Below are 12,905 nucleotides of genomic sequence, written 5' to 3'. Positions count from 1 at the left end.
ACAAACCTATTGACATTATGGGATTTGCAATAAAACCAAAATTATATTAACGCTTGCATTGGCTCTCTGATCCTAATTGACGTTAAATACTGATTTGAAATGCTGTTTAAATTGGGAATAAAATTCAATAAATAGAGAAGCGACACGGCTTTAATATAGATCGGTTTGGCGTAGAATTGCATGGCTACCATTCTAGATCAGTAGGTAACTATACTAAATCATAATTATGTCATGTTGATTTATGTCGGAAACCTTCATCTAGGAACAACTGTGGAAATTGCCATTGTAAATATAAAGATACTAGATGGATGAAATATGAGCGATCTATAGGCTTGCATGAATCAAAACATGCTGAACCGAAAGTAATTTTATAGACGGGCTTAGCAGCTCCGTTTCAGTGATGTAAGTAGCAGCAAAAAAATGTTTCAAATGTTCGTTATTTTCGAAATTAATAATCCTTTTTAAGTCTAACGGAGATGTGAATATTTTGGTCAATAAACTCTTGAAATTATACATAATTATCAATGAAAGCCCAGTTTCCAGTCCAGCAAACGATAGTTAGATCAAAATCAGTTAGAAGAAAACCCATAAAAATTTTAATGTGTGTACATTTTGTAAGAAGTAACAAGCCTCCTAGAAAAACACATTACTCGACTTAAAAAATACAATAAGAATGATTAGAGTGTGTAATTTTATAATAGAAAAGTTGGGTCGAGCACAGTAAATGATATAAGTAAGTTGAGGAATAGAATTACACTTTTCCAAAGAAATAAATATTTTGCGAAATTTCAACTGTTGAATAACGCATAAGATTGTTTTTAACTAAATTTGTACGCATTTAACAACTAAAAGAGCGTTTTCTAAACATAAACCCCTCGGAGAAATACACAGCTATATTGAGTACGAATTTGTACAATTAAATATTCTCCGTAATAAGCTTAATATAAAGGATTTTTAGCTCAAAAGAAAGCAACATGAAGCTGAAACTACCTACGAAGATTATGACTTTTCCAGCCTGATCAAATGCACGGTTTGAATGGGAAAAACTTCCGTTTCCATCTAATATATGAGTGCAGCTGAAGCGACGTAAACAAGTCGCTTAAATGAGTTAATTTAGATTGCAAAACCGCCAAAAACTATCAAGTTTATAAACCGTACGAAACTAAAAAAATATGCATTACACAATTCTGTTAATCAAATAAATAATTATGTTTCCTATCGGTCGAATCTCGAAGAAAAAAAGAAAGCTCTTTCTCGAGAAAAGCCATTGATCACAAAATAATGAAACAAATCCTGACCTCATGCATACAATGATGTATATAAAATAATAAAATACACAAACTATGATCCAATTTATAACGCTACTAACAACAGAACTTTTATAATAGAGTCCAACTGTTCATTTGCTCACATTTTCTGTCCAAATTACGAGTATATTTGAAAGCCACAAAAGCGTAGTTTCACTCTTTAGGTACATACTCCCGTGCCGCTTAAACGTGAAATAATTTCCATGTTGCAGTCAGATTTATTGTGTCATTTACAAAATATAGGGTCGTTTCAAGCAATCCACCTTCCAGTGGAAAACAATATGAGAAACTTTGCAATCGGAATTAATTAAAAAGGTTGGGCAATATCCCGGCGAACTTTCCAAAGTGACAAAGGTAGGGCGGTGTTAATTATAAGAAAACTTCGAAACAGGGTTTACTTTCTGGTCGGTCTATTTAACCTGAAGGCTTTTGAGACCAAATGGATTTTGATATATGTCGTATATTATTATAAAAATTTGAAACAAGTAAGGCTGCAAAAAAACTCTCTTGATGCTGATTCTGAGCTCATAGAGAAATGAACTATCACGGTGTTAAACTTTCTAAAACCCTTAGTTTTGGGTCAACAGACCCAAATATCGTGGGCGACTAACAAATGGCCCTCAAACCGTTCATCAGTTTAAATATGAGTTTATTTGTAGTACGCCTACTCCATACCCAAAGCCCTAAAATTCGGAAATAGATCACAATGGAGTACATAAGTTGGGAGGTTACAGTCATTAAATATAATTCGTCGTGCGACATTTGATAGAGGATGAATAATTCAGCAATTAAAAAAAATGGGAATAAAAATAGAACCAGGAATGGTGAACACCAAGTCAATAAGAACTAAATATATTAGTTCTATTAACCTACAGTGCACAACTGAATGCCTTAACAGGCCTAATCGATATGTATTCTAATTTTAACTATTTGCCCCTTTCAACCGCACTTAATTTTGTTTTAAACAAATCACCGATCAATCAGTAAATTTGCTTGCAAAAATATCACACGGTTTTATTTTCGTATCGCAATTTTAGTCGGGATTTACTTCTAAACCAGCTTATTCAAAACGAGGAAAAATATCCGGAGCAAAATTAAGTACAGCTTAGGCCAACATTAGTAACGTAATTAGTGCTGTAATTGCTACGGAAATGGAGAAATGTCCACACTGTGGGCTCATCTTACAGTTTATGAATATTCAAATTTTTCAACTTTTAGAATTAACCATTTGCTTTCAAGAGCCAGAGGCGACGGTTTTTCATTTGGGGTCAGTTGGTTGATGAAAATAATTTTCAACTTCAAATACAGACAGAAAATCATGTAGATCGTGTGTGTTTGAAATGTTTATTACCACGTCAAGTTATTATTGGCTAATTATTAACCTTTTAAAACGTTTTTATTAAATTATTTCTGCTACGTTTTCAGGTGACTCTTCTCAATCGACCCTCTGACAATTATCCATAGATAAATCATGTTTTACTTGATACAGAAGTTTATTTTATTTTTCAACACTGTTTCGTTTCCATGTAAATTAATGTGCTTAACTTTTCACATTTAAATATTTCATTTAAAAAAATGTCTTCGTTGCTGACGACAGCTTCTCAGCGCACATTTTTGTGTTTGAACCCAAGCAGCGGAATTACATCGCATCGTACCGGACTGACAGGAAAATGCAGAGAAATTTAACTGCATGACGGTTTAATGTACATTGTCACGTAGATCTCAGGTAGTGAAATAATTGGGTTATTCATAAACCGGAAAATTTAATGCGAGATATTTAAATTGAATTAATTTACTATGCACATCGACAAACAAAACGTAAATGCATTATTCTAAATTGTGTAGTCTTCCTGATTTATATTTCCCATTCATTTATGTTCAAATAAATAATTCATATGAACGATATCGATAACCCAGACATAAATCACTGTAGGATTTTTCATCAGTTAAAGAAAATAGTTTAAAAAATTGGATATTTATGAAATCCAACATTTCTTTATGGTGCAATTTCAACTTTGCTAGCAAGACATATTTTAAATACTTCAACAATTGTTTGGCAGGATTGTAGTGCAGCTGCTCCTTTTACATAAATATTTTATTTCGAAAAAATAAAAAACCTGCGACTTCGTATGGCGCATTTGTGGTTTGTTTTAAAGATGCGTTCTTGAAAAGATAAATTGTATAACAATGTCGAAAATGGAACAACTGCTCTCTTGAGGAGACTCTCAAAAGTAGATAAGCTCGATTCGCGCTTATCTCACTATTAAAAATGGAAAATTTCCCCAGAGTTTCATTTTTGCCAAAGAATCTGGTGAACATTGGTAGTTGTTTGATGGAACATTTGAAAAGCGCTCAAACACATCGCTTAGTTGCGCAGGTTTTTCTTCAAAAATTCATTTTGCGAAAACTAGGCTAGGTGGAAACACGGTTGTCATATCATTAAGAAGGGGAAATCTTGCTTAAAATGCCCTTAAAGTTTCACCTTTCATAAAAAAAAATTACGAGAATTGGCTGATGTTTGATTCAACACTTCATAGACGAGTACATGTCTTAGTTGCGGGGGCGTTTCTCCTAAAATTTGTGTTGCATAAACTAGATTAGCTGGAAATGCGCTGATGCCACCATTGGGACGGAAAACCTTCGTACTAAACGCTTTCAAAGTTTCACTTTTGGCAAAAATTCCTGTGAGAATTGGCAGGTATTTAACGAATCACTTGAAAGGCGCTCAACCACAAATATTCCTTCGAAAAATGTATTTTACCAAAACGAAATCGGATGCGAACGCAATTCACACATTTGCAAATAACAAATATTTCCTTTTAATTCTCTCAAAGCTAAATTTTTCGCAAAAATCTGGAAAGCATTGGCGGGTATTTGATTCAACGCTTGATGGGCGCTCCAACAAATCTCGTAGTTGCGTAAGCTTTTCTTCAAAAATTAATTTTGCAAAAACTAGATGAGACCAAAACCCGGATGTCAGACGATTAAAAAGGGAAACGGTTGCTTTAAATGCCCGCCAAGTTTCACCTTTCATAAAAAATCTCATGATAATTGGCCGGAGTTTGATTCAACACTTGATGGACCATCCAATACATCTCTTAGTTGGGGGGACGCTTCTTCTAAAATTCCTTTTGCTAAAAGTAGATCCGACAGAAACTCGAATTTTAGACCTTTAGAAGCGAAAATCTTCACCTTAAACGCCCCAAAAGTTTAATTTTTCATAAAATAACTTAGTGAGTAGGGGCAGATGTTTGATCTAACACTTAATGGGCGCTCCAACATATCTCTCAGCTTTGCTTTGGAACATATTTATTTTCAGCTAAGTATACAAACTTCTTACTGTTACTTAATCTATGGATCCTTAATGCTAACATCGCTAGAGTGTCTAACACTCTGTGTACCTTAAGATATCATCATATGACTAAATCTAAACTAACCTAATTACCTAATCTAAACCTAAACCTAAACAGCCTCTCTTGCTTCCTATAACTAACTTAAAGTTAGCCCATGGTCCTCGATGTGGTGCAGGAACTGGTCATCGCATGGGGTCCACGTCTTCTTCTTAGACTGTGTCCGCAGGGCATATCTCTCAGTTGAGCACCTAATCATTTTTTCTAAAAGTCATTTTGCTTAAACTAGATCAGGTAGAAACGCGGTTTTTACACCGTTGGAAAGAAAAATAGTTGCTTTCTGCTCTCTAAACATTGGATTTTTCATAAAAGAATCCTAGCGAGTAGGGCTTGGATATTTGATTCAACAGTTGATGGGCGCTCCAATATGGCTCTTAACTCCATAAGCGGTTGTTCTAAAATTACTATTGAAAAACGTAAATTAAGTGAAAAAACACTTTTTACACCGTCGGAAAGGGCAAACTTTGTTTTAAACGCTCTAAAAGTTTCGCTTTTTAGTAAGAAATGTAGTGAGTAGGGAACGATATTTGATTCAAAACTTAATGGAGGCTCCAACATATCTCTTAGCTGCGTAACCGGTTCTTCTAAAATTAATCTTGCGGGTAATTCTAAAATTAAAAATAAGTAAATAGGTAGAAACGCGCTTTTTACACTGTTGAAAAGGAAAATAATTGTTTTAAACGCTCTAAAAGTTTAATTTTTCATCAAATATCTAGTGAGAAGGGGCGGAAGTTTGAGTCAACACTTGATGAGCGCTGCAAAACATCTCTTAGTGGAGTAAATGGATTTTGAAAAAAATATTTGGGGAAAACTGAGCGAGATAAAAAGGAGTATGTTACACCGTTTAAAAGGGGAAACTTCGCTTTAAATTCTCTTAAAGTTTCATAACTGGCAAACAATCTGGTGAGCGTTGCTTGGCGTGTGTCATGGTTCAACACCTGATTGACGATCCATCACATAACAACAAAAATTAATTTTTCAAAATCTAGGCCCGATATGATCGCGCTTATCAAATCACATAACAGAAGAAACTTCAGTTTAGATGCCCCCAAAGTTTTATTTTCCCTAAAATGAGCATGAAGCCTGGTTAATTTTTAATCTAATTCGTCAAACAATAACTCCGCTCTGTAGGTGGTGGGTCTAGTTGAGCATGACGAAAACTCGGGAAAACTTGCAGGAGAGCCAAATTACAAGTAGCACTTCCACCGTAATGCGTCTTTGTTATGTACCATCTGTGTCATTTTACTTCTAGAATGACGTTAGGCGGCAAATGATAAAGATAAACTACGTATATTTGCCTGAAAGTTTCCAGATGTTGATGGATTCAAATTAGATGCCCGAGTTTCGTTGTGTAACGTCGGTATACTTGGAAATTGCTAATAGTTACGGCACGAAAACAGGAAAATAGAGAATAAGAGATAGGCGGAAGAGTTTCTGAATAAAATATCAAGTCGATGTTCGAGAGGCAATTAGTAGCATCGGGCCATAAATAAATCGTTTATTTGTCGCTTTCACTGCAGTGTTGTTTTCATTAACATGTTGGGAAACTTTGAAAAGTGGTGGAGTTCAGTGTGTTCAAGTTTTTAGAAAAAATATATGGATTAATAGCAAGAAAGAGCTTAAAAAATAAACAGAGAAAAATGAAAACGTGTAGATGCACAGTAGTTTAGATCATCAGGCAATAATACGTTGTGGGGACGCTACTGTAAACATAATGTGTAAAGACAAAATCTTATAGAAGAACAGAAGAAAAAAGATTAATTATTGACATAGCAAATGCCGACTGGATCTCGCTATAAAAAACAATTTACCATCGTTTGTTTCGCAAAGGCGCAGTCGTGAAAATTTCTGCTCCAAAAGTAGTTTCAAATTCCTCAAAATTGTTCAAGATTTTCCACATTTAAAAATCTCTGGGTGGCCAGACACACAAAATTCACTATCCACATAACCAAAATTGTCGTTTTCGAACAAACCCCATTCCTTGAATAAAAGCAAATTAATTCGTTTCAATTACTCTCTATTTGCAAATGGAAGAACTGAGAAAGAGGTGGCCTAAAGTTTAACTCTGAAACAATGAAGCCTTTTTGCGCAATGTTTTCATTTGAATGAAGCAAGTTTAAACATTGTTATGGCAAATAGGCCAAGTTTGTCTTTATCTTTGGACGCAAATATCCCCCTGTAAATTTCACAGGAAAGATATAACAGAGACATATTATGAAGTTGGTATTGTTGGTAACTTTACCTCTCGCCAAGTTACGAGCGAGCCTGGTTATCAAAGCAAGCTGCCTTGAATATAATTAGAATCGTTTCGCTGTATTGTACCTAAAGGAAAAGTCGCGGAAAACACTTTGTTATGCGATTGCCGGCATTAATTCTGCCATTTCTTTGCCGAAATATTCTAGAATAGAATATGGAGGGTTTAGTGGACGCTTGGATCAGTGAAGGAATATTTCGCCTTTGTATGATTCCCGTATCAGACAGCGTCCACTGCTGAGTTAGTCTTTGGTGAATAGGGAGTGAAAAAAAGTTTGCAGAAATTGCCATTTGCTGATCATTATTTAGGACAACTTTTACTATACAGCTGAAAGTCCGGTTGAAAATTTTAATGCATAAAAAATTGAAATTTTTGATAGGAAATTAAGAAGAGCCCAAAGGTTTCATTCAATTAAGTGGGGACTTTTTCCGCCAAAATGAAAGGGGCCGCTCTCAAGCAACTTTTCATTCTCGCCCTTTTGTTTCTCACGATTTCCGAAACATTCACCGCCTAGGCAGTATCGAACGCGTTCCAGAAAAGCAACAAATTTCCCAGATATTAACTAATCAAAAAAGTCACTTCACAGTGAAAAAAATTATCTTGCAGCTCGAGCGTCTTCTTTATTGGGAATCAAAAGCACTCTTTATCAATCTTCAATAAAAGAAATAGAAATAAAAGCGAAACTCCCACAAAAAAGGATTTTCAAACAATCGGCCCCAACCATATAAAACTCATCTAAAACTACATGTTTCTGTAACCCTAAACAATTCAAGGCAACCATATTTTAGCTAAATATTTGCTTGAGCTAATTATTATTGAACCAATTTACGTTGCATCTGCAACTCATTGTTGAGGACCCTCAAAATCGGCTCTAAAATAACCAACTATTCCTCGTAGATGTTCTGCGAAACACCAAACTATGCTTCAGTATAATTAAGCAGTCTAATTTTGAACAGCTGGAACTTCACTATTAAATGGTTCTCAACATACTTGATGTAATATTGGATGCAAAGATGTTTTCACAGTGATTAATGCGAATCGATCTTTGTTGATTAGCTGAGTGGCAGATTTGTGGATTGTTTCTGTTCGGTTCATGCAGTTTTCTTTCATTGTCTGATAGCAGTTGCCTCCTTTCTTGACCTCATTCTACTGTACTGAAAGGCAAAACAAAGTCGGAATGTTTTTGTTGAATGTTGAACTAGATTGAATCGAAAGAATAATTTGTTATGCGGAACAGACGTGAGAATAAATTTTGAATTGTCCAGTCTGTATAAAGATGTGGAGCGCACACATCATAGAAGCAAATCGCCATACCTTATAAACCTTCATTATTTAGTTGATGCGAACAAACTGCTGATTAGTTAGTTATCCTGGGGTCAAATGGTGTTTATGCGTTCTAGGTGCAAATTTCTAGTAACATCGAGTGTGGTTCTAATTATTACAGCCCATCAGCTAAGCTAACACTAAGAAGAGCCAGCGCATACGACGTTCAAGTCCGACATTGAGAGAACTTCAAGCTCTTAACGTTGGAAGACAGACAACAATTTCACGGGTTGGGTATATATACTTTATCTAACAAGGTTCAGTTTGGTAGACACCAGCTTAATTTAATTCCAAAAGCACCGAGCTAAATTTCGGGCTTTAAACATTAAGTGTAATCTCTTTCAAATTAATTAAATTGCGTTTCGAGTGTGTTTAGGATTCGAATCAAATTTAAGCAATGAGGTGAAATGGCGATTCCTCGTCCGCAAACAGGTCCATTTAATAACAGTGTGTTGATATCATAAATTCGGATGATATTTGAGAGACCATGCATTTCGTACTATTTAACTCTATAGCTAGAGCGGAATTGATTAAAATATCCAACATTTAGTGTACTAAAGCATTGACCGAATGGCTAACGCACTTCATAATTATAATTAGTATTATCCGATTTTGCTGTAAACTTAACACAAAATTATTTTCCTGAAATTAAGTCAAACTATCCGCACAAAACTACTTACTAAAAAGTACAAAGTATGAAGGTACGAAGCGCAATAAAATAATTTCGAAAAATTGCCAAACCGAAAAAAATCCACTTAAGAATAAACCGAAATCGTAAAGTTGGGTAATTGAGCGCTTAAAGAGTAATTCGACTAATGCCCGTTAGCACCTAGAGAGAATATACCGTTAAGATAACGAAAGCATCATTAGGCGCAAATTGGAGCGATTCTCTGACTTAGAAGAATTATTTCCCACTAGCGAACAAATCAGCTGGAAATCCTCCAAGATTTATCGAAAAAAAATATATTACTCAAGCATGAAATCACCGGCTGAATCATTTAGTTGAAGAATGAAACAAAGTTCCACTTTGCTCTCGCATTAATAACGCACAGCAAATTAAAACATTTTCCCTAAATATTCCATATATCAAACAGATTTGCTTAACTTTGGCGGTGGTCCACAATTAATACCAGAACCTCCCAACTTTCCTTTTAATCAATAATAATTTATGCGCTAAGTTTCAAATTGGGTCACAATCGAACTTTTAATTAACTTTGAACACCATTTAAGAGTCCGTTAATATATTTTTGCTTCTGGCTTACTTGCCCATTTATATTAACTCTGGTAGATGATTTAAAAAAAGTGAAAAAAACATTTTTAAAAACAAATATAAAAACTACATACAAAACAGATGTTGACCTGATAATGTCAAAGGAATTTATGTGCATTTCTCGGATTTCCAGCCGCAATCTACGTACAGTCCAGCCGCAATTACATAAATTCACAGTGAAGAGTATTCAGTTTCACTAAATGTTGCTCTAGCATTTTCGCATAAAATTACATTATCAGCCAAACTCATTAAAATCGGTTCAAACTTGAAGCCAGCGAGGTAAATTTTTACAAAGGTGGGCTGAAACTCAACACTGCAAGTGAAGACTCCTGATTAATCTCGGCCACAGCACTAGACATTCAAGATTGAGAAAAGGAAAATAGAAACTTTGCAAAGAACATCGTTCAATGGGTTTCTTTAGTCTAGTTAACTCAAAGTAGGAAACTTTTCTGCTGGCTGTAGAAAGACAGATTAAAAAGTTTCAGAAACCCCGATAGGCTGCCCTCATTTTTAACTGTAGAGAAATTTGGGATTCGAACATGAAAAAGCTTATTAAATATTGCAAATTTTCAACACTGATTGACTAAAGCACTAAACTTCTTCACTGGTGGTTACAGAATAAATTCAAATATCTTTTCAGTGCTTACTGCACGTTTAAAAAGCAGGAAAAATTAGTTTCACTTTTTTTATTTACTTCTGGGAGATCTTAGCTCTTAAAAATGAAACTTCAACTCTGCAGTTAAGGCATGCTTTAAAGTGGTTCAATGCTCATTTGGTCGTTTAAAGTAATAGTTGAAGGAGCTACTCCCCTATCGCTCTATCAACTTTGCAAACTTTCGCCCGAATAACTTCTTTATGATAAAATCGCCCCGAAGATCATCAAACATTAAAACTAAAACTGTTGTTCTTAGGTGTAAAGCTTTGGGATAAATTGGGGATAAAACTCATGAACTGGTTCTTACTGGTTCCATTAGAAAAATTTCTATTTTTATTTGCCTTTTAGTATCACTTCTTACATTTGTTTTGAACAATAAGTATTTTGCCAGTGGAAGACAAAAAAATATTGCCAAATTTCAAATCAGAATTAACAATTTTTTTTTGCTAATTTTTCGGGTCATCTGTGATTATACAACACATTCAGCCCGCCTTTTTTCGTTCATCCTCTATAAACTCTGACTGGCTTCGTTGATTAATGAAAAATTAATTACATACATACAATTTCAGACATTTGGTCCAAAAGAATTAAACGCTGTAAAATTTACATTGACACACAATAAATTAATGAAATTAAAGGCCCGGAATAACGTCATATGTTTCAGGCCTGTGATTTGCCTTTTATGTATGTTTGCAATTAAATAATTATATTATTTGTTCGTTTATTCGATATGTGGCACTAATGAAATGTCTAAATATAGCATGTTGAACGAAATATTTTAAAATGTTGTTTGTACCTATCGTTTTTCAGCTTCAAAATATATGTAGCAGAAACAGATGTTCTTCAGATGAAACAGAAAAATTGATGCTTTTAATATTTGTGATCAAATATTTGTTTTTCTAAACAAAAAATATAAATACCGGAAAGGATAATTATTGGAGGAAAAAAACTGAAAAAGTACAGACAATAACCAGATTAGACCCAGTTATCGACAGAAAATCTTTTAGCAGGCAAGGGTTGGAAATCCTTCACTGACATGGCCCTAAATGATTTTTTTTGCCTCTGGCGAGAAGAAAAAATTGCTGTTTTCTGCCGCTGACGGGAGACAAACAAAGTTACTTTTGATGCCGCCCGGAGGTTGCATTGGCAAAGTACAATTCTGATACAAAAGTTACAGTTCCACTCTTCAAGTAAAGAAAACTGAAAGATAAAATTAAACTGGATAAAAATGGTGTTTTAACATCAGAATCAAATACTCCTGCTTCTTTAAAATTTTCAAATCAATAATTCTAAATATTTTATGTCGATATTTTGAAAACCGGTTATTTTTTGGATATTGTATGTATTTCGAAAGAATCATCAAAACCAAATTAGAAAACCATTTATAGATGTGCACATCGTGTTTTATCTGGTGCAAAGCATTTTATTAATATACGGTGTAGGTGTAGTAAAATAAAGAATCTTTGATCTAAACAATATACGACACACACGCAAAAATCATCACGACAAAGTGCGGATAACACGGTTTTGCTGGCAGACGGCAGGCTAGCAGGAAATGCCATAATAAAATCATAATTCATGGGAGTGAAACAGAAAAGTGGTATACCAAATGGCAAATAAAAGCTAACGAATATCAGTCAAAGAGCAACACATTTAGAAAGACAAATTTGGCTCTCAGAGACATTCAGCGGACAAAGAGTTTCAGACTCTGTTTTGTTGGCGGATAATATCCAAGTGCATATGGATCAAGAAACCGATTTGTACGGATTTTTTTAAACGACGTATGTACGACTAATTTTCTGAAACAAACATTTTTTTTATTTTTCTTGCAAAAATCGCATCATTTGAAACTGAAGCGGTTTTATTCCGCCATATAACGCAATTACTGATTTATTACCTACGTAAAATAAAATCCCGGTAGCAACCGATGCTCCCTTAGTAATTTTATATAACTTCAACCCTTTCAAACCGCAACGCGGCAGTATGCGAGCTCTAACTTAAGCTCTCGAGCAAACTTTTTGGGCAGGGACTTTGAGTTCTAGCGTCTTTAATTCACGACAGTTTTGGCAGTTTTACCAGGAATTATGAGTGAGCTGGCCTCGACGGCGTTTAGTGCTTTATTTTCAGTCTTCTAAGTGAAATTTTCAAGTTCTCAGAAAGGCAAGTGGGTTAACTGTTTTTCACCACTTTATATTTTATTGAAAATCAGTCAGACAAGAGCTGGCAAGAAAACTGATTTGCATAAATATACACTTTTATATCTTCATGTTTGTTTGACGATATACAAACTGTGAATATTGCAATCTTACGAAATATATCCGGAAAAATCAACAGAGGTAAAACATTTGCCTTGGAAGAGCGTATGTTACAAACCTTTGGACAGCAAATTGGAATTTATGTTTCATATTTTTGGCTGATTTGCAGATTTATTTCTAGAGGAACATGGCTCAAATTAAACGCTCCTGGATCAGACCGTCTATTCTTTGACCTTTGAAAAATATCACTCAACTTAAGTCAGGTTGTTGGAAAGGCCTGTTAAAAACCGTTCTTGCTCATTTTGCCTCAGAGATATGAGCAAAAACGGGCCGGCAAACATGAAATTTTGGCATAATCTTGAACCTAAGTGTTTGATATTCAAATTTCGCTTTCTGGGCCAAAACTATTCGAATTTCCCCACTCACGTTGT

General features: G+C 34.7%; 2 long non-coding RNA genes across 2 annotated transcripts in view; one reads left to right on the top strand and one right to left on the bottom strand.

Moving 5' to 3' along the window:
• The first annotated feature begins 238 nt into the window (after window positions 1-238).
• Window positions 239-1,216, top strand: LOC125505444. Its single transcript, XR_007282174.1, has 3 exons — window positions 239-402; window positions 467-733; window positions 959-1,216. It is a non-coding gene; the product is annotated as an uncharacterized LOC125505444 (long non-coding RNA).
• A 3,383-nt stretch (window positions 1,217-4,599) lies between these two features.
• Window positions 4,600-12,905, bottom strand: part of LOC125505445 — a 9,952-nt gene continuing 1,646 nt past the window's right edge. Inside the window, exon 2 of the long non-coding RNA XR_007282175.1 lies at window positions 4,600-4,908. This is a non-coding gene — a long non-coding RNA (uncharacterized LOC125505445). The remainder of the gene's footprint in view (window positions 4,909-12,905) is intronic.

The sequence above is a fragment of the Dendroctonus ponderosae genome, unplaced genomic scaffold (assembly GCF_020466585.1).
Source record: "Dendroctonus ponderosae isolate FM_Combo_2020 unplaced genomic scaffold, Dpon_F_20191213v2 Dpon_F_20191213_8, whole genome shotgun sequence".
NCBI classification, from domain to species: domain Eukaryota; kingdom Metazoa; phylum Arthropoda; class Insecta; order Coleoptera; family Curculionidae; genus Dendroctonus; species Dendroctonus ponderosae.
Note: the sequence above shows the minus strand (reverse complement) of the source record. Positions and strands in the feature narration are given on the sequence as shown.